Source organism: Wyeomyia smithii, chromosome 3 (genome assembly GCF_029784165.1).
Source record: "Wyeomyia smithii strain HCP4-BCI-WySm-NY-G18 chromosome 3, ASM2978416v1, whole genome shotgun sequence".
NCBI lineage: Eukaryota > Metazoa > Arthropoda > Insecta > Diptera > Culicidae > Wyeomyia > Wyeomyia smithii.
Window position 1 is genome coordinate 151563427 of NC_073696.1, and position 25241 is coordinate 151588667.

A 25241-nucleotide genomic window follows, 5' to 3' on the forward strand; every position below is an offset into this window, starting at 1 on the left:
CGTGCTTGATTCACCTCTAAATCAAAATCTGAAGCGATGATATGGTTTTTTTTTCTATAATAAAATGGTTGTTATTGTTTCGGATAGACATTTGTGGAAAAGTTATGGTATTTTCTTTTCTTTACTTAGCTTATCATGCAAAATCATATCTTTTTATGCTCAATTTTCCTTAAAATCAAAGTTCATAGATATGAAGATGATATGGGTTTTTTTTCTACATTAAAATGTTCGGAGGGATATTTGAGGAGAAATATGGTACACGCATGTTTCACGTAGTTTTGTGATAAATGACTTTGAATGCTCAATTTACCTCTAAATCAAAATTCAAAGCGATAATATGTGATTTTTTTTTTCAATAAGTGTTTGTTGATGTTTAGAAAAGACATTTGAAGAGAAACAACAGGTACCTGATTTCTAGAAATTGAGATATTATTCACTACATAAAACATTTATAATGATGAAATTTAATGCGTAATTCGCCTCTAACACAAAATTCAAAGCGATGGCTTTTGCTTTGAATTTCGCGTGCTTTTTTACATTAAAATGTTAGATAATGCTTAGGAATGGAATTTGAGGATATCTGGCAAATGAAGAGAATATGGAAATATATTGCAAATAACTCAATCTGGTAAATAAATAAAAAATGAGATATTGTTCTTAAAACTACGTAGACATGTAAAATCATGAAGGTTAGTAGCCCCAAAATTGATAAATTTCAATCACATCAATACGTTCAATTCAAATGTGCCCGCGATGTGATGTTTTTGAATATATACGCACCGATCAGGTTATTTTTTCGCGTTTTTTCACGAAGTTTTTTACGCGGATTTTCGAATTCATGTGGTTTTTCATAAGGTAAAAAAATCTAATGTCGCAAGTCATTGTTTTTGAGTTTCAGCTGGAACGGTATAATATATGACAAATAAATGTGTGCCGCCAATGTCAGACACATGAAGCTATTTTCATCAAATACGTAACTACAAACATTATAGCAATCGTGGTTGATCTTGCAGATTATTAGACCTAAACTTAAAAATAATAAAAACAAAACAACCCTAAATGGTCATCCCATATCAACTACAGCTGCCATATTCAATTTTGTGATGGTAATTTCCGGTTTCTGGCGAACATCCCAAGGTGGTCAAATACAATCCAATCTTAGGATTTTCAGAAACAGGATTATGCCCAGAGGCCAGAAATTATTCCCAATAGTAATTTTGAACTCCAAGATGACGTTTCCGGTGTCAGGAACATAGCCTAAAGTGGTATTTGGCCAATAATTCAAATACTTTCAAAAGAGAAACCCCAGACGTCTTTTTAAAGTCCAAAATGGCGACTTCCAGTTTCTGTAGTTAGAATAGCCTTAATCGCAAAATAAAACTGAATATGAGTATTTCAGTTCTGTGCGTTTTAATAATATTGATGTTACATTTAAAATGACGATGGAACTATAAGAGGTGAAATGTGACGTAATATTTTTGACGTGAGTTGCGCTAATGGGGCAGAGAAATATAAAAAGGTGATTCTTAATTTTGAATCTATCCCTAGCATCGCCGGTAACGGTCAACTAATTATCAATGCTGATGTAATTGATTTTTTTAAATAAATCGGTTTTGAACTGATTATAACGCGTATTTATTAGAAACAATTGTTTTTTTCTGAAATTTCAAACAATTTACATTGTTTGCCACTTCATTTATTTTTAGAGTAATTAGAAAGTCTGTATCAATATCACAAAATGGCAGGTATTTGAGTTCATGAATGAGGAGAATGAAATGATTTTAATTTTTTATTCATTCTTCAGGTAATCAGGGTGTACAAGTTTTATCATATCGGAGCCGAAACACGACGAAACTTTTCCAGGGAATTATAATTGGTGTTATCTGGCAGGAGAAACAAGGCTCGGTATAGTAGAACAGTAAGCGTGTAAGAGAGCGTGTAAGCGTGTGCGGGATACAGTAGACACCCGAGCATATCTCACAATAGATCAATGATTCTGGTCGCAGTTAGAAAGTCCATATAGAATAAAAGATTAAACAAAAGCTAAAATAATCATGACAAATTTAACCTTGATTGTTTTGTTTGCAAAGTCTACAGCGAATCGCTGGACCTGCGATTTTCGAATGTATAGCAGCATAGTTACAGTTCATAATTCATAAAAAAAATTCCGCTCTTTTATAATGGTGTAGGTCATTCGCATACACAGGCGCGGCCGCCGAAGTGATAAGGTGTCTCTAATTAATAATAAAGCTCTATTTCGAACGTATTTATACCAAAGCGCTGTGCAATGTCCGGGTAGTGCCATGTTGCCGCCGTGCGAATAAAAAATATCGTTGCCGACGATATTTTGTACTTCCCGGGGAGTGCACGGCAGAAACTTAGATGTTACTCTCAGGATGTGACTGTGTGTAAAATATTTTTGTTTGTTTTTTTTTGCATTGCCATGGATACTGCCCGGAGGCAGTGGAAGTAGCGCTTGACAGTATTATTGTTATTCGCATATTTCTTGGAAAGATATAAATAACCGAAAGAGCAGTTTTAGAAATAGGCCTGACCAGAGTGAATAGAGTGGCGCAGAGTCTGAAAAACTAAACGAACCGTCAAACGCTGAACCAAACGAGCAAAGTACATAAGCACTACTGTTGGCTAGAATTTTTGGAAATGGTTTTGTAATCATATAAAAAAAGTTTACAAAAAATTGAGCTTTTATTCATTTTTTTATTTTGATCATTTTATCATGTACAAAATTACAAAATTGTACAATGTTTGTTTTGTATGGACTAGTAATATTTTCGAAATTTACTTCCCAAATTTCTAGTAGAGTTTAATGGAAACATATGATATTTTTTTTCTGATTTCCTTTAAATTACTTAATTTAATTGTTCCTGGTAACGACAAAACACGTATACGAACGCAGCGTTTAAGTTGTGTGGGCTTGCTTGTCCGGTCGATGACGCAACTGCTGAACTATTGGTATCTGTCTAAGAAGTAAAATAAAGCAAAAACATAAGCATTTATTCTCGTTACGAAAACATTAAATTTTACCTTGGCTTTCCCGCTGAAGTAAGTCTACCGATCCCTTCGAACCTTTCTGAACCTTTCAGTTGAAAGTTGAACCATGCTGTAATAGTTTTCACGGAAATGCTTGGAGAAACAATTTATGGTCGGCAGCAATGCCAGCAGCAGTAGCAAGAGTCCCATCAACAACAGTAATCCCAGGAGCAGCAGTAGCCCCAGCAGCAGTAGTAGTCCAGAAGCAGCAGCAGTGCCAACGTCAGAAGCAGTCTCTGGATAAGGATTTACTCTGATCAAGATAACATACAAAAACACACACACAAAATTAGACAAACCTCTTCCATGCTGGTTTGTTTCATTTAAGTTCGGCATTGGAAACCTTGAGGTGCACCAGGTATAGTTCTCAGCTTCCCGTTGGCTGCGGCCACGTACAGATCCAGCTCGTAATTCACATGAAGCTATTCAAAATGAAAAAAAAATCATTTTATCCATCACTCGCAATCATTTTATAATTTACTTACACTGCAAAATCGGGTGTTTCCGGTAGTAGAATAGTATGCCTGCAAACAGCACAAGTCCATCCACAGTTTCCCCAAAATCGGATTCTTTGGAAACCGTATCGTATCGCAAGAGTGTTTGAGCGTCGCACACAAACTACGTAACGCTGAAATCCAGATTTTGATCCTGATGTTTTACCCTTTTTTTGTACCATTGCGCCCAGTAGTTTTTTTTAACTTTTGTCACATTGTCCGAACGATTTTGCTGTACGCAGATGGCTTGCTTCCCGAGCACAGATAACAATAACAAGGACGAAATAATTTTTACTTCCTACATATTTTGACTCAACAAAGTGTTTTGGTGTAGATGCTTGAAGATAAGAGTTTTGAGAATTTTCACAACTACTACTAGGGAACCATTTTCATGTATTCATGCATCGTTAGTTTTACAATAACGACCATCAAATATAAACGCCTATGAACAGTTTGTCGCAGCATATAGTATATACATTTAGTCCTACGTCACCATTTCATACAACCCCTAGGGATGTATACCTTGTAGTATTTGTTTAATAGATACACATTATATTCTAAATAAGTAAACACATATTTTTTTATACAAGTTACAACGGAGACCTGCACATGCACCGGAATGATGTCGCGACCCAGTGCAAAAGGCATATTTTCTGCAGCAGTCAGCGCATCAGCCAGGTACTAGGGTAGCGCTAGGTTAGCCTATTTTAGGTGCGATCGTGGGATCGCTAAACTTAATTTTAATCAATATAATCAGTTCCATTTTATAACTCTAATCACGCAGTTCATGTTTTTTAAATGTATCGCCGTCCGCGCGTATATAACTTACATAACATGAGATCATGAGATCTAGGTTATACCGCAGACTAGTGTTCGACATCGGAACGAAAACGTTGGGTCCGTGTTCTGGTCCGGTCTGGTCTGGAAAATAATCGGATTTTGAAGGTTCCTGTCCGATCGGACTTTGGACCGGACTGGATCGGACTTTTACCGGACCCTACCCGGTCCGATGTCGAACACTACCGCAGACAGACGTTTAAGCTGGGTTACAAACTTTTGTTAAAGTGTTTAGTACTAGCAATATGTAATAGCGCTACCAGTGACGCCAGCCTCGTACACCTGCAAAAAAATATACATTGCAGCAATAAGGTCACTAAGCGACGCTAGTGTACAAGTGATTTATAACGCATTCCGCTTTGAAAATTTAAATTTTCGATTAATGTTGTTCTTCCTTGAATGTCTGTGTGTGGTTATACCTTAACGCTTCACGTGAACGGAGAATTTTGCAAAATTACCCTTTTTTTGCAAAAATGCTGATCGTTCGTCTAAAATGTTTCGTCAAAAGTCTTGCAGCAAGAGAAAAAATTGGCTTGAAATTAAAATTTCTTCGTTTCCGAGCAGGCTAGCAAACCATTGAGTGCTACATTCCGATTCGAAACTTGATCTTCTGTTTATTATAAACAGACTTCGCAGTCAACTGTTATGTGTACTGGATAATTACGGGGCTAGCGCTACGATTCTTCCGACACTTAATGGTTTTCCGAGGTCCTGGGCACGCTACTATTATTATAAACAAGCCTGCAAAAATTCGGCCTGATCGAGTTAACGATTCTTTAGAAACCATACTCACCACAAGCACACTTCTATGAAAAAATAAGTTCGAGATAATCGCTCGTGAAGTGTGACACGCAATAGCAGATTACAAGCTTACAAAAAATTTTCAAAAAAGATACTCTAGTTGAAAAAATCAAAATATTTTTATTGCATTTTCTGGATGTAGGTACATATCTTTTCAGAAAATGCAATAAAAACGGTTTCGATTTTACATGGAAAATGTGTCGAAACAATATTGGTAATGATTTTTTTCAAATTGAAAAAACCAAATTAATCAACCTAACAGTGAGACCCAGTGACTTCAATTTTTAGAAATAAATACATCTTGAAAATTTCTGCCGGATTTATTTTACACTTCAAATAACGATTTTCTGGTAGCCAACAGCACAACTATACCGAACATTCAAAACCTAACATTCACACATACATGAGCATACATTAACACTCACTTACACATGCTATTAGCTGAAATGATTATGTTTCAAATAAATCACGCCAAAAACTCCAGATAACTACTCCACTTTTATTAAAGGCAGACAGTGTGTGCAGCCGGAGAAGCGAACTTACAATATGATACAGATTTGCAAAAATATACCGCATCCAGACGGAACTTCAACCCGCAGTCTTCCTACTACTTCACTGGTTGCCGGAATACATCCTAAAATGGCCACATTCTGCCTAATCTGGGTAATGTACATCATCAAATTTGAAGGCCAAATATTTTGATCGTTGCTTTAGTTTTAAACAGTCTCCGAGCTAGCTAGTTTCTTTTCATACCTTTTAAACCACATGTTTGAACATTATGAAGATCATGAAGTTTTAGGGTCATGAAGGTTTAGAGTTTTAAAGACAAGTTTATTTGGTCATTTGAATCCAACTATGTTCAGATCGGTTGTTTAGTTTCTGTGGTAATTAAGTTTCGTGATTTTTACAATTTGTTACATAAATGACAAAGTCGAAGTCGGATAACAGTGTAATTGAATAGCATTTTATGCGCAACTAGATCTTGTATCTGAGACTAATTTTGTGAAAATCGGTCCAACTATTCCGAAAAAATTGAGTGAGCTTAACTCATTCCTCGCGGGTGATGCCAATTATGGATGCGGTTACTGAGTAATAAGAGTTTGAATGTCATTGTTGATGTAAAAACTGATTTCTCTCCGCACGGATAGGGTTAAGCAGTCTTTGGAATTGTTTTCTTTTAAACGTGATTTCCTTCTTTTATACATAACGAACAAAATTATAGTCCAAATAAAATGAAATTCAATAGGGTCTTGTGGGGTAACTAGACCTTCACACTACGACACTAGCTTTTAAAAAATTGGTTCAGCTAATTCTAAGAAAAACTAGTGAGTTCCAAAGCCTCCGAAACACGTTTCTTTTAAGAACTTCTGAACCAGATGTTTAATTATTAGTTAAGGATTTTCAAGACAGCCTTCGTTAAAATCGGTCTAACCATCTCTGAGGAAAGTGAGTGAGTTTAAGCAGGCTTTGGTATATGCTTTGCTTTTATAACGTGATTTGACATTTTTATAAATAAGGGACACCAACCAACCGATTACAATTAAATTCAATAACAACCTATGGAACTATGCCTTCCATTCGAGATTAATTTTGTGAAAATCGGTCTAGCTATCTCTGAGAAAAATGAATGAGTTTAAGCAGCCTCTGGAAAACATTTCTTTACCTAACTTTTGAACCATATGTTTAATGTTTATGAAATTTATAAGTTAAGGGTTCTGGCGATAGCTCGTTCATTTGACATCAGTTGTGTTAAAATCGGTTGTCCAGTTTTTGAGATATTGATATTTCGTGATATTTTGATACATAACCCCCAAACAAAAATCCCATTATAATAAAATTCAAAAGCAACCTATGGGGCACATAGACCTTTCATTTGCAATTAATTTCATGGAAATCAGTCCAGCCATCCCTGAGAAAAGTGAGTGAGAAAATAAAGTTGCACATATACACACACATTCACACGTACATACATACATACATACATACATACATACATACATACATACATACATACAAACAAACATACATACATACATACATACATACATACATACATACATACATAATACATACAGAAAACGCTCAACTCGTCGAACGGAGTCGAGTGATATACGACATTCGGCCCATTGAAGCACTTTCATTTAGTTTGCAGTGATTGCTATATCTTTCTAGGAGAAAGGCAAAAATGTTATATGTAAACTTATGGAATTTGATCATATCATATATTTGATCACATGGCGTATTTCCGGTTTCCCGGGTTGTAACCGATTTTCGGCTATTCCGATCGGGTTGCCACCCTGATAATTGAAGAATTACATGCATACGTTTTCCGCCTCTCAAACTTACAAGTAACAAAATCCATAACAATTTGATGCGTGGTTTAAAAGTTATGGAATGAAACGAAACTGATTGATCAGAATATGTGGCCTCGACATAATTCGAATTTGGTAGTCATTTTTTTATTTCGCTGTTTCTTTAGCACAAATATTACGTCAAACTTCACATTTTATACTTCAATTACTACTTTAAATACAACATCAATATTATACAGCCCAAAGAGTGAATATTGTATTGTATTTGGATTGTATTCAGCAATTTTAGGATATTTTTGAGGAAACGGAAGAAACGAAATCGGGTTTCAGGATGAAGTAGTTGATTCCCGGCCTCTGAGCATTATCCCGGTTCATGAAAAACTCACAAAATTAGAAAATATTCGGTCACTTTAGGCTCTTGTTCGTATTCAGCCAACCAGGAGTAGTCATCTGGATTTAGAATGGTGTTTGAGATCGGATTTTGGCTTATTGGTGACATCCTGGTTTTAAAAACACATATCGAATGGGTTACGGATGCACCTCAGGAACGAAAGGAATAATGTCAATAAGAGCAACTGCATTAGTTAATTTTTGATTTAATGTATATAAGATCGTTCGAGTAAATTTATAAGAAAAGTCAGAAAACATATTTAAAAAAGAATTATGTCGTGTAGATATCTTTGATGTAAATGCAGTCAAACTTTAAAAAAAATTTTCATTAGTGTATATTGACTTGTTTACTTTGAACTCTAAACGCCAATTTGTTTTGTTTTAATACATTTTTCTTATATATTTTTATTTATATCTGTTTATTTCTATTTTCGATTTTATATTTTTATTTTTTTTTATTTTTTTCCTATTTTATTGCTATTTGTTTATTTCTTTTAAAATATTTTTTTTTATTTTATCAACATTTAAAAAAATAGTAAGTTCGAAAGAGAAAGGCTGGGTCTAACCACTAGATGGATTTATTTGGGTTTTTCTCTGCCCTAAACCGATAAAAACTTTATTTTCATTTTATTTCATTTCACATCGATTGTAAAAATGTTATTCCGAGAATACCACAATTGAAAAACTTTAGTACCCGAAAGTTGCTTTACGGGAAGGGAAACGTAGCACGCAAAAAAAACACGTAAATCTCAAAATTTGATTGAAAATGCCAAGTAAATTCTGGAATCCACGTAAAAATATTTAGATTCCAGAATTTCGGTCAAATTAGTGAAATTATGCAATGTATAAATAAATTTGTTTTTTTTTAAATTATGCAATGTTTTTTTCGCAGCTAAATATTGAATGAAAACGAATTACAATTGATTTTTAATCAATGTTTCAAAACAAAATTGTTCAACAGTCCACTCATCATTACCTGGCGAGTGCAATTGCACTAATTATTGATGCATAAATCAAAAAAAATTCATTCTGGATGGAGATTGCTCCTCCGCCGCTAGCTGGTGACATTCCTGTCCTTCCAGTTGCTTACGAAACGTATTCGCTTAACCAGCAGGACGATTTTTTTAAGTCCCAGCGAGCCACAACACTATTCGTCTTCTTATAAATCACCACACCAGAACAACACACCCATCAACCAGCATACTTTTCTATTCTTCCGTTTCAAATTGGCTGGATTCTCCATACTATCTCGGTTTACCCGCACTTCACCTTCATGAGTTTCACGATTAAATTCACAGGAAAATAACAAATTATCACTCTGCTGGAATTCAACAAACTTAGCACCAATAAACCGCGCACTACTGGCCAGCAGCCGGATAAACACTTTCGACACTTTTTAACCCGCCGCGACAGTATTTTCTTACTTTAAACACGCGAATTTTTAACGCGACACGAAATAATTAAACCTCAATCACAACTCGATTGAAAATAAAAAAATGTTTGCGCTACGTTTGCTTTCGATGAGAATAAACAAGAGTTCAATACACACACCAATACAATAAATCGTGCATCTGTTTGCGCGACGTTTGCTATCGGTGAGAATAAGGTCTGCGCCAAAGCGAGAAAGACAGAAAAAAACCGAAAGAAAGAGCGTCCAACACATAATTCGAGCGAATTTCGTTCAACCCGCATGAATTTTGAGAGAGATGGGTCCGATGGTCCGACTCGCGTTCCAGGGAATTCTGACTGGGATGTATGTTGAAAGGAGTAAAATAGAGTATGATCGGCAGCATCCCAGTCAGAATTTCATGGAACGCGAATCGGACCATCAGACCCATCTCTCTCAAAATTCATGCGGCCCAGTCAGAATTCCCTGGAACGCGAGTCGGACCATCGGACCCATCTCTCTCAAAATTCATGCGGGTTGAACGAAATTCGCTCGAATTATGTATTGGACGCTCTTTCTTTCGGTTTTTTCTGTCTTTCTCGCTTTGGCGCAGACCTTATTCTCACCGATAGCAAACGTCGCGCAAACAGATGCACGATTTATTGTATTGGTGTGTGTATTGAACTCTTGTTTATTCTCATCGAAAGCAAACGTAGCGCAAACATTTTTTTATTTTCAATCGAGTTGTGATTGAGGTTTAATTATTTCGTGTCGCGTTAAAAATTCGCGTGTTTAAAGTAAGAAAATACTGTCGCGGCGGGTTAAAAAGTGTCGAAAGTGTTTATCCGGCTGCTGGCCAGTAGTGCGCGGTTTATTGGTGCTAAGTTTGTTGAATTCCAGCAGAGTGATAATTTGTTATTTTCCTGTGAATTTAATCGTGAAACTCATGAAGGTGAAGTGCGGGTAAACCGAGATAGTATGGAGAATCCAGCCAATTTGAAACGGAAGAATAGAAAAGTATGCTGGTTGATGGGTGTGTTGTTCTGGTGTGGTGATTTATAAGAAGACGAATAGTGTTGTGGCTCGCTGGGACTTAAAAAAAATCGTCCTGCTGGTTAAGCGAATACGTTTCGTAAGCAACTGGAAGGACAGGAATGTCACCAGCTAGCGGCGGAGGAGCAATCTCCATCCAGAATGGATTTTTTCGATTTATGCATCAATAATTAGTGCAATTGCACTCGCCAGGTAATGATGAGTGGACTGTTGAACAATTTTGTTTTGAAACATTGATTAAAAATCAATTGTAATTCGTTTTCATTCAATATTTAGCTGCGAAAAAAACATTGCATAATTTAAAAAAAAAACAAATTTATTTATACATTGCATAATTTCACTAATTTGACCGAAATTCTGGAATCTAAATATTTTTACGTGAATTCCAGAATTCACTTGGCATTTTCAATCAAATTTTGAGATTTACGTGTTTTTTTTGCGTGCTACGTTTCCCTTCCCGTAAAGCAACTTTCGGGTACTAAAGTTTTTCAATTGTGGTATTCTCGGAATAACATTTTTACAATCGATGTGAAATGAAATAAAATGAAAATAAAGTTTTTATCGGTTTAGGGCAGAGAAAAACCCAAATAAATCCATCTAGTGGTTAGACCCAGCCTTTCTCTTTCGAACTTACTATTTTTTTAAATGTTGATAAAATAAAAAAAATATTTTAAAAGAAATAAACAAATAGCAATAAAATAGGAAAAAAATAAAAAAAAAACAAAAATATAAAATCGAAAATAGAAATTAAATAGATATAAATAAAAATATATAAGAAAAATGTATTAAAACAAAACAAATTGGCGTTTAGAGTTCAAAGTAAACAAGTCAATATACACTAATGAAAATTTTTTTTAAAGTTTGACTGCATTTACATCAAAGCTATCTACACGACATAATTCTTTTTTAAATATGTTTTCTGACTTTTCTTATAAATTTACTCGAACGATCTTATATACATTAAATCAAAAATTAACTAATGCAGTTGCTCTTATTGACATTATTCCTTTCGTTCCTGAGGTGCATCCGAACCCATTCGATATGTGTTTTTAAAACCAGGATGTCACCAATAAGCCAAAATCCGATCTCAAACACCATTCTAAATCCAGATGACTACTCCTGGTTGGCTGAATACGAACAAGAGCCTAAAGTGACCGAATATTTTCTAATTTTGTGAGTTTTTCATGAACCGGGATAATGCTCAGAGGCCGGGAATCAACTACTTCATCCTGAAACCCGATTTCGTTTCTTCCGTTTCCTCAAAAATATCCTAAAATTGCTGAATACAATCCAAATACAATACAATATTCACTCTTTGGGCTGTATAATATTGATGTTGTATTTAAAGTAGTAATTGAAGTATAAAATGTGAAGTTTGACGTAATATTTGTGCTAAAGAAACAGCGAAATAAAAAAATGACTACCAAATTCGAATTATGTCGAGGCCACATATTCTGATCAATCAGTTTCGTTTCATTCCATAACTTTTAAACCACGCATCAAATTGTTATGGATTACTTGTAAGTTTGAGAGGCGGAAAACGTATGCATGTAATTCTTCAATTATCAGGGTGGCAACCCGATCGGAATAGCCGAAAATCGGTTACAACCCGGGAAACCGGAAATACCCCATGTGATCAAATATATGATATGATCAAATTCCATAAGTTTACATATAACATTTTTGCCTTTCTCCTAGAAAGATATAGCAATCACTGCAAACTAAATGAAAGTACTTCAATGGGCCGAATGTCGTATATCACTCGACTCCGTTCGACGAGTTGAGCGTTTTCTGTATGTATTATGTATGTATGTATGTATGTATGTATGTATGTATGTATGTATGTATGTATGTATGTATGTATGTATGTATGTATGTATGTATGTATGTATGTATGTATGTATGTATGTATGTATGTATGTATGTATGTATGTATGTATGTATGTATGTATGTATGTATGTATGTATGTATGTATGTATGTATGTATGTATGTATGTATGTATGTATGTATGTATGTATGTATGTATGTATGTATGTATGTATGTATGTATGTATGTATGTATGGATGTATGTATGTATGTATGTATGTATGTATGTATGTATGTATGTATGTATGTATGTATGTATGTATGTATGTATGTATGTATGTATGTATGTATGTATGTATGTATGTATGTATGTATGTATGTATGTTTGTTTGTATGTATGTATGTATGTATGTATGTATGTATGTATGTATGTACGTGTGAATGTGTGTGTATATGTGCAACTTTATTTTCTCACTCACTTTTCTCAGGGATGGCTGGACTGATTTCCATGAAATTAATTGCAAATGAAAGGTCTATGTGCCCCATAGGTTGCTTTTGAATTTTATTATAATGGGATTTTTGTTTGGGGGTTATGTATCAAAATATCACGAAATATCAATATCTCAAAAACTGGACAACCGATTTTAACACAACTGATGTCAAATGAACGAGCTATCGCCAGAACCCTTAACTTATAAATTTCATAAACATTAAACATATGGTTCAAAAGTTAGGTAAAGAAATGTTTTCCAGAGGCTGCTTAAACTCATTCATTTTTCTCAGAGATAGCTAGACCGATTTTCACAAAATTAATCTCGAATGGAAGGCATAGTTCCATAGGTTGTTATTGAATTTAATTGTAATCGGTTGGTTGGTGTCCCTTATTTATAAAAATGTCAAATCACGTTATAAAAGCAAAGCATATACCAAAGCCTGCTTAAACTCACTCACTTTCCTCAGAGATGGTTAGACCGATTTTAACGAAGGCTGTCTTGAAAATCCTTAACTAATAATTAAACATCTGGTTCAGAAGTTCTTAAAAGAAACGTGTTTCGGAGGCTTTGGAACTCACTAGTTTTTCTTAGAATTAGCTGAACCAATTTTTTAAAAGCTAGTGTCGTAGTGTGAAGGTCTAGTTACCCCACAAGACCCTATTGAATTTCATTTTATTTGGACTATAATTTTGTTCGTTATGTATAAAAGAAGGAAATCACGTTTAAAAGAAAACAATTCCAAAGACTGCTTAACCCTATCCCTGCGGAGAGAAATCAGTTTTTACATCAACAATGACATTCAAACTCTTATTACTCAGTAACCGCATCCATAATTGGCATCACCCGCGAGGAATGAGTTAAGCTCACTCAATTTTTTCGGAATAGTTGGACCGATTTTCACAAAATTAGTCTCAGATAAAAGATCTAGTTGCGCATAAAATGCTATTCAATTACACTGTTATCCGACTTCGACTTTGTCATTTATGTAACAAATTGTAAAAATCACGAAACTTAATTACCACAGAAACTAAACAACCGATCTGAACATAGTTGGATTCAAATGACCAAATAAACTTGTCTTTAAAACTCTAAACCTTCATGACCCTAAAACTTCATGATCTTCATAATGTTCAAACATGTGGTTTAAAAGGTATGAAAAGAAACTAGCTAGCTCGGAGACTGTTTAAAACTAAAGCAACGATCAAGATATTTGGCCTTCAAATTTGATGTTGTACATTACCCAGGTTAGGCAGAATGTGGCCATTTTAGGATGTATTCCGGCAACCAGTGAAGTAGTAGGAAGACTGCGGGTTGAAGTTCCATCTGGATGCGGTATATTTTTGCAAATCTGTATCATATTGTAAGTTCGCTTCTCCGGCTGCACACACTGTCTGCCTTTAATAAAAGTGGAGTAGTTATCTGGAGTTTTTGGCGTGATTTATTTGAAACATATTTATTTCAGCTAATAGCATGTGTAAGTGAGTGTTAATGTATGCTCATGTGTGTGTGAATGTTAGGTTTTGAATGTTCGGTATAGTTGTGCTGTTGGCTACCAGAAAATCGTTATTTGAAGTGTAAAATAAATCCGGCAGAAATTTTCAAGATGTATTTATTTCTAAAAATTGAAGTCGCTGGGTCTCACTGTTAGGTTGATTAATTTGGTTTTTTCAATTTGAAAAAAATCATTACCAATATTGTTTCGACACATTTTCCATGTAAAATCGAAATCGTTTTTATTGCATTTTCTGAAAAGATATGTACCTACTTCCAGAAAATGCAATAAAAATATTTTGATTTTTTCAACTAGAGTATCTTTTTTGAAAATTTTTTGTAAGCTTGTAATCTGCTATTGCGTGTCACACTTCACGAGCGATTATCTCGAACTTATTTTTTCATAGAAGTGTGCTTGTGGTGAGTATGGTTTCTAAAGAATCGTTAACTCGATCAGGCCGAATTTTTGCAGGCTTGTTTATAATAATAGTAGCGCGCCCAGGACCTCGGAAAACCATTAAGTGTCGGAAGAATCGTAGCGCTAGCCCCGTAATTATCCAGTACACATAACAGTTGACTGCGAAGTCTGTTTATAATAAACAGAAGATCAAGTTTCGAATCGGAATGTAGCACTCAATGGTTTGCTAGCCTGCTCGGAAACGAAGAAATTTTAATTTCAAGCCAATTTTTTCTCTTGCTGCAAGACTTTTGACGAAACATTTTAGACGAACGATCAGCATTTTTGCGAAAAAAGGGTAATTTTGCAAAATTCTCCGTTCACGTGAAGCGTTAAGGTATAACCACACACAGACATTCAAGGAAGAACAACATTAATCGAAAATTTAAATTTTCAAAGCGGAATGCGTTATAAATCACTTGTACACTAGCGTCGCTTAGTGACCTTATTGCTGCAATGTATATTTTTTTGCAGGTGTACGAGGCTGGCGTCACTGGTAGCGCTATTACATATTGCTAGTACTAAACACTTTAACAAAAGTTTGTAACCCAGCTTAAACGTCTGTCTGCGGTAGTGTTCGACATCGGACCGGGTAGGGTCCGGTAAAAGTCCGATCCAGTCCGGTCCAAAGTCCGATCGGACAGGAACCTTCAAAATCCGATTATTTTCCAGACCAGACCGGACCAGAACACGGACCCAACGTTTTCGTTCCGATGTCGAACACTAGTCTGCGGTATAACCTAGATCTCATGATCTCATGTTATGTAAGTTATATACGCGCGGACGGCGATACATTTAAAAACATGAACTGCGTGATTAGAGTTATAAAATGGAACTGACTATATTGATTAAAATTAAGTTTAGCGATCCCACGATCGCACCTAAAATAGGCTAACCTAGCGCTACCCTAGTACCTGGCTGATGCGCTGACTGCTGCAGAAAATATGCCTTTTGCACTGGGTCGCGACATCATTCCGGTGCATGTGCAGGTCTCCGTTGTAACTTGTATAAAAAAATATGTGTTTACTTATTTAGAATATAATGTGTATCTATTAAACAAATACTACAAGGTATACATCCCTAGGGGTTGTATGAAATGGTGACGTAGGACTAAATGTATATACTATATGCTGCGACAAACTGTTCATAGGCGTTTATATTTGATGGTCGTTATTGTAAAACTAACGATGCATGAATACATGAAAATGGTTCCCTAGTAGTAGTTGTGAAAATTCTCAAAACTCTTATCTTCAAGCATCTACAGTTCTGAAAAGAACCGTTTCCATAATCTTCAGTATGAAATTCGTGCTACAGAACGCTGATAATCGCATCACCACCGGTAGTATTGAATATTTTGTTGGCCGCGCATAAAATTTGCTCTCCGCTGTGCCCACCAGTAGCTGTGCCAGTAAAATATCCTGCAGCGTACTGTTGCTGCCGTAACTGTTGCTGCCGTATGAAAAATCAAGGTAACATGCTCCGCACTGCCTGGAAGCAGCGCTCGTTTCTCAATGTCGCGTACCTTTAACAGCTGCACCGCACTCGCTATTGTGTGACAAACTAAACTGAAGCTGAATTTTCTACACGCAGTCTTTTGTATCGAGTTCAGCGTAGATTTTTGCCATTAGGGCGTGTTCACATAGCTTGGAGAAAGAGGAACAAACCAAAACACTTTGTTGAGTCAAAATATGTAGGAAGTAAAATTTATTTCGTCCTTGTTATTGTTATCTGTGCTCGGGAAGCAAGCCATCTGCGTACAGCAAAATCGTTCGGACAATGTGACAAAAGTTAAAAAAAAACTACTGGGCGCAATGGTACAAAAAAAGGGTAAAACATAAGAAGGTTGTATTTGACATATTGGCCTTTTTTCATTTTTCCTGTGTGGATTCGTCACTGCGACCAGAGACATTTGATTTATTGTGATAATACCCAGGTGTTTCCTGTACTTCGTATTTAATATTATTCGCAGTACCATATTGAAATAAGGGATACGCTTATCATTTATATCCGTGCTTGTGTGTGAGTTTTACCTTTCCGTTTTAAGCTCACTGCTCTATACCGAGCCTCTTCATCATACCAATATCGTCTAATTAAAAATTTCCTGAAGAGAACAATCTTACGTTACTCAGTTTAGTTTTATTGTAAGAGGGACTTATTTTTGTTAGGAGGAAAGCTAGCAGGGGATTGTAGACATTTAGTTTAAAGGAAGGGTACAACCGAATGGCATTATTCTACTAAGATTTGAACCAACGACCACCCGCTTGTCAATGCGGACTCTGTATCTTTGCAGCTACGGAGCTCCTTCACGGGTGCTTGACTTGATGCAGTTCCATGCATTAGAAATTGGTGTTTGTAGTAGAAAAAATATTTTCTGAATAGCTCTGACGGTCAGTATTTTGTTGGAAGGTACGTGTCGTCGGCTGAAGGAAATGCTGGCACAATTCTAAACTACTTTTTCGGGTTTGTGTATCGGACGATGTAGAGGTATATACACTCGTTCACAATGCACTTTTCTGGAGATAAGGCGTCGTACACAAATGACGTAACGCAAGAAGGGAGGGGGGAAGGGAGGTTGAGTTTTAGTTACTTATTGTTACGTATGTAGGAGTGGGGGTTGTTGATACAGTTACGTGACTGTTATTTTTCTTCGAAATCGAAAATTTTTGGGGGTTAAGCGTTACGTAATTTTAGAGGTGGTGGGGAAGTCATATTGAAAACGTTACTTATCGGGGGGGGGGCAGGATCAAAATCTGGATTTCAGCGTTACGTAATTTGTGTGCGACGCTCAAACACTCTTGCGATACGATACGGTTTCCAAAGAATCCGATTTTGGGGAAACTGTGGATGGACTTGTGCTGTTTGCAGGCATACTATTCTACTACCGGAAACACCCGATTTTGCAGTGTAAGTAAATTATAAAATGATTGCGAGTGATGGATAAAATGATTTTTTTTCCATTTTGAATAGCTTCATGTGAATTACGAGCTGGATCTGTACGTGGCCGCAGCCAACGGGAAGCTGAGAACTATACCTGGTGCACCTCAAGGTTTCCAATGCCGAACTTAAATGAAACAAACCAGCATGGAAGAGGTTTGTCTAATTTTGTGTGTGTGTTTTTGTATGTTATCTTGATCAGAGTAAATCCTTATCCAGAGACTGCTTCTGACGTTGGCACTGCTGCTGCTTCTGGACTACTACTGCTGCTGGGGCTACTGCTGCTCCTGGGATTACTGTTGTTGATGGGACTCTTGCTACTGCTGCTGGCATTGCTGCCGACCATAAATTGTTTCTCCAAGCATTTCCGTGAAAACTATTACAGCATGGTTCAACTTTCAACTGAAAGGTTCAGAAAGGTTCGAAGGGATCGGTAGACTTACTTCAGCGGGAAAGCCAAGGTAAAATTTAATGTTTTCGTAACGAGAATAAATGCTTATGTTTTTGCTTTATTTTACTTCTTAGACAGATACCAATAGTTCAGCAGTTGCGTCATCGACCGGACAAGCAAGCCTACACAACTTAAACGCTGCGTTCGTATACGTGTTTTGTCGTTACCAGGAACAATTAAATTAAGTAATTTAAAGGAAATCAGAAAAAAAATATCATATGTTTCCATTAAACTCTACTAGAAATTTGGGAAGTAAATTTCGAAAATATTACTAGTCCATACAAAACAAACATTGTACGATTTTGTAATTTTGTACATGATAAAATGATCAAAATAAAAAAATGAATAAAAGCTCAATTTTTTGTAAACTTTTTTTATATGATTACAAAACCATTTCCAAAAATTCTAGCCAACAGTAGTGCTTATGTACTTTGCTCGTTTGGTTCAGCGTTTGACGGTTCGTTTAGTTTTACAGACTCTGCGCCACTCTATTCACTCTGGTCAGGCCTATTTTTAAAACTGCTCTTTCGGTTATTTATATCTTTCCAAGAAATATGCGAATAACAATAATACTGTCAAGCGCTACTTCCACTGCCTCCGGGCAGTATCCATGGCAATGCAAAAAAAAAAACAAACAAAAATATTTTACACACAGTCACATCCTGAGAGTAACATCTAAGTTTCTGCCGTGCACTCCCCGGGAAGTACAAAATATCGTCGGCAACGATATTTTTTATTCGCACGGCGGCAACATGGCACTACCCGGACATTGCACAGCGCTTTGGTATAAATACGTTCGAAATAGAGCTTTATTATTAATTAGAGACACCTTATCACTTCGGCGGCCGCGCCTGTGTATGCGAATGACCTACACCATTATAAAAGAGCGGAATTTTTTTTATGAATTATGAACTGTAACTATGCTGCTATACATTCGAAAATCGCAGGTCCAGCGATTCGCTGTAGACTTTGCAAACAAAACAATCAAGGTTAAATTTGTCATGATTATTTTAGCTTTTGTTTAATCTTTTATTCTATATGGACTTTCTAACTGCGACCAGAATCATTGATCTATTGTGAGATATGCTCGGGTGTCTACTGTATCCCGCACACGCTTACACGCTCTCTTACACGCTTACTGTTCTACTATACCGAGCCTTGTTTCTCCTGCCAGATAACACCAATTATAATTCCCTGGAAAAGTTTCGTCGTGTTTCGGCTCCGATATGATAAAACTTGTACACCCTGATAACCTGAAGAATGAATAAAAAATTAAAATCATTTCATTCTCCTCATTCATGAACTCAAATACCTGCCATTTTGTGATATTGATACACACTTTCTAATTACTCTAAAAATAAATGAAGTGGCAAACAATGTAAATTGTTTGAAATTTCAGAAAAAACAATTGTTTCTAATAAATACGCGTTATAATCAGTTCAAAACCGATTTATTTAAAAAAATCAATTACATCAGCATTGATAATTAGTTGACCGTTACCGGCGATGCTAGGGATAGATTCAAAATTAAGAATCACCTTTTTATATTTCTCTGCCCCATTAGCGCAACTCACGTCAGAAATATTACGTCACATTTCACCTCTTATAGTTCCATCGTCATTTTAAATGTAACATCAATATTATTAAAACGCACAGAACTGAAATACTCATATTCAGTTTTATTTTGCGATTAAGGCTATTCTAACTACAGAAACTGGAAGTCGCCATTTTGGACTTTAAAAAGACGTCTGGGGTTTCTCTTTTGAAAGTATTTGAATTATTGGCCAAATACCACTTTAGGCTATGTTCCTGACACCGAAAACGTCATCTTGGAGTTCAAAATTACTATTGGGAATAATTTCTGGCCTCTGGGCATAATCCTGTTTCTGAAAATCCTAAGATTGGATTGTATTTGACCACCTTGGGATGTTCGCCAGAAACCGGAAATTACCATCACAAAATTGAATATGGCAGCTGTAGTTGATATGGGATGACCATTTAGGGTTGTTTTGTTTTTATTATTTTTAAGTTTAGGTCTAATAATCTGCAAGATCAACCACGATTGCTATAATGTTTGTAGTTACGTAATTGATGAAAATAGCTTCATGTGTTTGACATTGGCGGCACACATTTATTTGTCATATATTATACCGTTCCAGCTGAAACTCAAAAACAATGACTTGCGACATTAGATTTTTTTACCTTATGAAAAACCACATGAATTCGAAAATCCGCGTAAAAAACTTCGTGAAAAAACGCGAAAAAATAACCTGATCGGTGCGTATATATTCAAAAACATCACATCGCGGGCACATTTGAATTGAACGTATTGATGTGATTGAAATTTATCAATTTTTGGGCTACTAACCTTCATGATTTTACATGTCTACGTAGTTTTAAGAACAATATCTCATTTTTTATTTATTTACCAGATTGAGTTATTTGCAATATATTTCCATATTCTCTTCATTTGCCAGATATCCTCAAATTCCATTCCTAAGCATTATCTAACATTTTAATGTAAAAAAGCACGCGAAATTCAAAGCAAAAGCCATCGCTTTGAATTTTGTGTTAGAGGCGAATTACGCATTAAATTTCATCATTATAAATGTTTTATGTAGTGAATAATATCTCAATTTTTAGAAATCAGGTACCTGTTGTTTCTCTTCAAATGTCTTTTCTAAACATCAACAAACACTTATTGAAAAAAAAATCACATATTATCGCTTTGAATTTTGATTTAGAGGTAAATTGAGCATTAAAAGTCATTTATCACAAAACTACGTGAAACATGCGTGTACCATATTTCTCCTCAAATATCCCTCCGAACATTTTAATGTAGAAAAAAAACCCATATCATCTTCATATCTATGAACTTTGATTTTAAGGAAAATTGAGCATAAAAAGGTATGATTTTGCATGATAAGCTAAGTAAAGAAAAGAAAATACCATAACTTTTCCACAAATGTCTATCCGAAACAATAACAACCATTTTATTATAGAAAAAAAACCATATCATCGCTTCAGATTTTGATTCAGAGGTGAATCAAGCACGAAAAGTCATGGTTTTTCATGTTTTTCGAAGTCTTGTGAATTATATTTTTAGTAATGAAATACCTATTATTTCTCCTCAAATGTCTCGTTTGAATATCAATATGAAAGAAAAAAAACACATGCCATCGCTTTGAATTTCGAATTATAGGGTGAACATTGAAGGTTGAACGAAAAAAAGTCAGGTTTCATTTATGTTTTACATTATGTGAAGGATCTCACAGTTTTCATTATTAAGAAACCCTAAATGTTTCACAAATATATTGCTTCGAACTCTACGAATATTTTATTGCAATAAAACGTACATGTAACCGCTTACTTTCTTGATTTAAAACGATTTAAAATTATGGTGCTTATTGTGCACCTCAGTAACAGCGGTAATAATATCAATAAAATCTGCGTTACGTAAATCTATTTTTATATAGTGGATATAAATAATTAATCATGCACCATCCGATAAATGAAGCGCTCTAATCTAATACTGCGCTATCAAAATAATCAAAATAAAGCAACCTGCACATCGCCGTTGTTGCATCGCACACAATGAAGTTTGAATCGCACAGCCCCGCCACCACGTTTTACGTTATGTGAATGATATTACCATTTTTATTATTAAGAAACTAAATGTTTTACAAATATATTGCTTCGAACTCTACGAATATTTTCTGCAATAAAACGTACATGTAACCGCTTACTTTTATGGTTTAGAACGATTTAAAATAATTACCATTACCATTGCACCTCAGAAATGGCGGGAATGATATCAGTAAGATCTGCGTTACGGAATTCCATTTCAACATAGGAGATAAAAATAATTAATCATGAATCATCGTATGAATGAAGCCCTCTAATTCAATACTGCGCTATCAAAATAATCAAAACAAAGCAATATGTACACCTGCTGTTTCGCACACTACTAGATATAAATTGCACAGCTCCGCCGCCACGTTTTACATTATGTGAGTGATATCAGAATTTTTATTATTAGGAAACCCTAAATGTTTCAAAAATATATTGCTTCGAACTCTACGAATATTTTCTTGCAATAAAACGTACATGTCACCGCTTACTTTCTTGATTTAGAACGATTTAAAACGACGGTGCTTATTGCGCACCTCATAAACGGCGAAACTAACATCAATAAAATCTGCGTTACGTAAATCTATTTCTATATAGTGGATAAAAATAATTAATCATGAACCATCCTATAAATGAAGCGCTCTAATCCAATACTTCGCTATCAAAATAATCAGAATAAAGCAACCTGCACATCGCCGTTGTTGCATCGCACACAATGAGGTTTGAATCGCACAGCCCCGCCACCACGTTTTACGTTATGTGAATGGTATCATAATTTTTATTATTAAGAAACCCTAAATGTTTCATAAATATATTGCTTCGAACTCTACAAATATTTTCTTGCAATAAAACGTACATGACACCGCATACTTTCTTGATTTAAAACGATTTAAAATGATGGTGCTTATTGTGCACCTCAGTAACGACGGGAATAATATCAATGGAATCTGCGTTACGTAAATCCATTTGTATATAGTGGATAAAAATAATAAATCATGCACCATCCTAAAATAAATGAAGCGCTCTAATCCTAAACCGCGCTATCAAAATAATCAAAACAAAGCAACCTGCACACCGCCGTTGCTGCGTCGCATACAATGAAGATTGAATCGCACACCCCGCCATCGTGATCTCTTTGCGGCAGGAGAAGTTTGGATGTGTTTGTTTTGACCAAGTCCGCATGCCAGCCGCACCGGCCTTGCTTCAAAGCAAACACAACTAAACTTCCCTCTCGCCCGCGACGCACGAAGACGAATGAACCCCTAGGAGCGAATGAACCCTGGTCCGACATCTCCGACATTTTTGTTGCATTTGAGCACGACATCGGACCGATAATGAGCGAAATGTCGACCCGTCGTTGGACCGATCTATCGGAGAATCGGACGCGAATTGGTCCGACATCGGCCCGACAATTCTTACTGGGATTGTAAATGATCGAGCGAGAGAGTTTTAAAATCGGCTTCTCCGAAAAAAAATCGTCATACGAGAGTAAGAGAAAAACTTTTTTTCGTTCGACCGATCGTTTCTGCCGTTCAAATCAAACAAAAAAAGCATGTGCATTCATCGCAATCACAATCAAATTTCGATCCCTTCTCAAGCACTGTCGCTAGGTACCATCTTAGATTATTGGAACATATAGCGAATTTCTTTATTTCACTGTGTGCGGGCAAAACTGCCGAGGAATAATAAAACTTCATCGAAAGAGATGCCAAATAATTGTTTACGAGCTTACCACGTGCGGTGGTGGGTTGAAGTTGACAAATTTTACAGTGCGCTTCGGGCAGCACGGCAGGTCAAAACTAGGTCAAAATCGAGCGAATAAAGAAGGGTTTTGACAGCAGTTTGTGCGCTTCCAGGTCAAAACGAGGTGAGCTGGTGGAATAAAGAAATTCGCTAATAGATATTCAACTCAAACAACAATACGGGCAACAAAAATGTTGTCGTCCGCCGAGTATGATGGCGGTTGGGTGAATTAATGAATTATTTTGATAATAGTACGACTAGTCGTTTATAGTCGTTTAAAGGCGTTTCAACAATATGTTTGATGACTAGTACAAAATTCCTTACTTTTGCAGTATGCAGCGGACACGAGTTTCGCCGCGCGTGAACGAAAATCGAACTAATTTGTATACTGTTAATTTGGTAATGACGACAAGATGCTGAAAGGTAAAGCATGTTTTTCTATATCATTGTAATTTTTCAATATCCTTATACGGTTGCCTAAGAAAGGATGTGACAAGAGAAACCAAAAATCACGCAAAGTTCTGTCAAAGTGAAAGCCCTCTTTGATTGGTCGATTTTGTTTAGCGCACTGTTAAGTTTTATTATTAGTCGGCGAGGGAATGTGCTATGAGTTATAACATCGAGTACAACATAGAAACGTCAAATTCAATGTTTGTGCTTTTTTCTGTTTTCTTGCTCGTATTTACTGTAAATACGAAAATTTCGCCGTTCCTTTTATTATCGAACGAGAGTTCATATATGAATTATAAAGAGTTTTTTTTTCACTTAAATTACATCATTTTTTTGGATCTTAACCAGATCCACTGTGTCTACCGCGGCAACCTAAGAAGCGCAAGGGCTGAGCCCCAACTGGAACAGCAAAACAATGAAATCAATCCGACCGACTTTGACGTTTTCGTATCAGGTTTGACGTTTTTGTATCTTCGATGTTATACTCTGTCAAATGTACAGCGAGGGATAGGAAAAGGCATTCCCTCGTTAGTCGGTATGGTTGGCCGTGCTGCAAAAACTTTCGATATTTTTGGTTTACACTGTTTCTGCATAACAAGTGGATGAACGTGTTTTTCGTTCAACAACTTTTCGAAACATTTTCATACACTGGATCTGTGAAAATTAACATTCGAAATATTAATCATGTTTTTGACGTAGGACTACGTCTAACCGCAGTATATCGAGATACATTCTGAGGAAACTAAAAACCAAGGTGTAACGTCGGTATGAAAGATTTCAAACGGTAATACTGATGTAACCACATGATGGATCACAATGATCAATATGTCGTTAGATTGATAAAATAATGGACATTTTTTTATTCTTCAGTTATCATTATCAATTCATTGTTAAACAGTGAAAATTTCATAAAAGTTTCAAAGTCGAATTTTCACGAACAATGTACCAATCACATGCGAGCACGCCTAGCACAGACTTCATGAGTGGACACCAAGGGCCTGCTATGATATCCTGTATAGCAGTGGCAAAAAAAATTTTGACAGAATCTCCCCGTCCCAATAGGTCAACCAATGTTTGCTTTCATGAGCCTAAACTAATTTGATGTCTTGAAGGTGAAGCTTTTTCGGAAAGTTCGTAACCACCTCCACTATCAGACAATCTCACGTTCTGCTGTAAGAATGTCATTAAAACTGATGTCTTGAAGGAAAACATGCTTGCACAGGCAACAGTACTACACCGAGCAATGTATGAACAGAGCGCTGGCGCTGGTCTGGTCACTCGTCGTCTATGAGTGCTTAAGTACTCTATATTCTTTTGTGTGCAGCGAAGCCAAGTGAAGACTACATTGCCGCTGTCGACGCACAGCTAGGCGTGTTTGGTTAATGTGTAGGTATCATTTTGCGATCTGGAACACAATCGATTTACCGTTTGAATTGTCATCTTCTTCTTCTTGTTTGG

The 25241-nt window shown here is 36.0% G+C and overlaps 2 long non-coding RNA genes across 2 annotated transcripts; one reads left to right on the forward strand and one right to left on the reverse strand.

Annotated features, from left to right (window-relative positions):
* Window positions 1–3198: 3198 nt before the first annotated feature.
* LOC129727157 (uncharacterized) lies at window positions 3199–3658 on the reverse strand. Its single transcript, XR_008728491.1, has 3 exons — window positions 3537–3658; window positions 3351–3473; window positions 3199–3287 (listed from the first exon to the last, which is right to left on the reverse strand). It is a non-coding gene; the product is annotated as an uncharacterized LOC129727157 (long non-coding RNA).
* A 13700-nt stretch (window positions 3659–17358) lies between these two features.
* LOC129727029 (uncharacterized) lies at window positions 17359–17820 on the forward strand. The gene is made up of 3 exons (XR_008728469.1): window positions 17359–17480; window positions 17544–17666; window positions 17730–17820. It is a non-coding gene; the product is annotated as an uncharacterized LOC129727029 (long non-coding RNA).
* Window positions 17821–25241: the final 7421 nt, after the last annotated feature.